The following is a 1,692-nucleotide window of genomic DNA, read 5'->3' as shown; positions in this document are numbered from 1 at the left end:
CTCTGTCATCCGTCTGCACCAGTAAACTAATTGCACCACAGCTGTTTCTGGTTTTGTTGCATTCTTCCAGTTAGATTTAGTTCTTTGAAAATAGGAACTTTTTGTTTGTTTGCTTTTTCAGTCAGACCTCAGATGATCAAACAGCTCTTAACATAAGAGTAAGTGCCCTATACATAGCTCAATATTTAAAACATGCATTGGGAGATACGTTCGCTAGATCACTCCTTTCTGCCAGTGGACGCTGGGGAGTAAGCATCGTTGATGTCTCCCCCCTCCACTGCCGTCATGTCTAAGTCAGAGTCTCCCAAAGAGCCTGAACAACTGCAGAAGCTCCTCTTCAGAGATGTGATCTTTGAAACAACCGATGAGAGTCTGAGGAGCCATTCTGAGCAAATGGGGAACGGTCACAGACCGTGTGGTAGTGAGGGATCCAAACACCAAGCGCTCCAGAGGCTTTGGGTTTGTCACATATGCCACTGTGGAGGAGGTGGCTGCAGCCATGAAGGCAAAGCCACACAAGGTGGATGGAATAGTTGTGGAACCAAAGAGGGCCATCTCAAGAGAAGATTCTCAAAGACCTGGTGCCCACTTAACTGTGAAAAAGATTTTTGTTGGTGGCGTTAAAGAAGACATTGAAGAACATCACCTAAGAGATTATTTTGAACAGTATGAGAAAACTGAAGTGACTGAAATCATGACTGACCGAGGCAGCGGCAAAAAGAGAGGCTTTGCTTTCGTAACGTCTGATGGCCATGACTCATTAAACAAGATTGTCATTCAGAAATACCACACTGTGAATGGCCACAACTGTGAAGTAAGGAAAGCCCTACCTAAGCAACAGAGGGCTGGTGCTTCATCCAGCCAAAGAGCTGGAAGTCATTCTGGAAGCTTTGGTGGTGGTCTTGGAGGGGGCTTTGGTGGGAATGACAGCTTTGGTCGTGGAGGAAACTTCAGCGGTCAAGATGCCTTTGGTGGCAGCCGCAGTGGCGGTGGCTGTGGTGGCAGTAGGGATGGCTGTAACGGGTTTGGTAATGGTGGAAGCAATTTTGGAGGTGGCGGAAGCTACGATGATTTTGGCAGTTACAACCATCTTCAAATTTTGGACCCATGAAGGGATGAAACTTTGGAGGCAGAAGTGCTGGCCCCTGTGGTGGTGGAGGCCAATACTTTGCCAAACCACAAAACCAAGGCGGCTATGGCGGTTCCAGCAGCAGCAGGACCTCTGGCAGTGGCAGAAGGTTGTAATTACTGCCAGGAAACAAAGCTCAGCAGGAGAGGAGAGCCAGAGAAGTGATGGGGAAGCTACAGGTTACAATAGATTTGTGAACTCAGCCAAACGCAGTGGTGGCAGGGCCTGGCTGCTACGAAGAAGACATGTTTTAGACAATACTCATGTGTATGGGCAAAAAAAATTGAGGACTGTATTTGTGACTAATTGTATAACAGGTATTTTAGTTTCTGTTCTGTGGAAAGTGTAAAGCATTCCAACCAAGGGTTTTAATGTAGGTTTTTTTTTTTGCACCCATACTTTTGATGGCTAAATGTAATAGTCTGACCATGAAGCTGAATAAATGCGTCTTTTTAAATAAATAAAACATGCATTGGCATTGAAGTGAATGAGTAAGCATTAACCCTAGGAAAATATGAACATAGTTCTGAATTAGAAGGAGGTCTAAATTTCCCTTATTTCCA

The 1,692-nt window shown here is 45.2% G+C and overlaps 1 pseudogene across 1 annotated transcript; it reads left to right on the top strand.

The window, feature by feature from the left end:
- The first annotated feature begins 285 nt into the window (after positions 1-285).
- LOC309972108 (heterogeneous nuclear ribonucleoprotein A1-like) lies at positions 286-1,294 on the top strand (annotated as a pseudogene). The gene has a single exon. The product of its transcript is annotated as a heterogeneous nuclear ribonucleoprotein A1-like (transcript).
- Positions 1,295-1,692: the final 398 nt, after the last annotated feature.

Source organism: Leucopleurus acutus, assembly GCF_964270905.1.
Source record: "Leucopleurus acutus genome assembly, chromosome: 15".
Lineage (NCBI taxonomy): Eukaryota > Metazoa > Chordata > Mammalia > Artiodactyla > Delphinidae > Leucopleurus > Leucopleurus acutus.
Note: the sequence above shows the minus strand (reverse complement) of the source record. Positions and strands in the feature narration are given on the sequence as shown.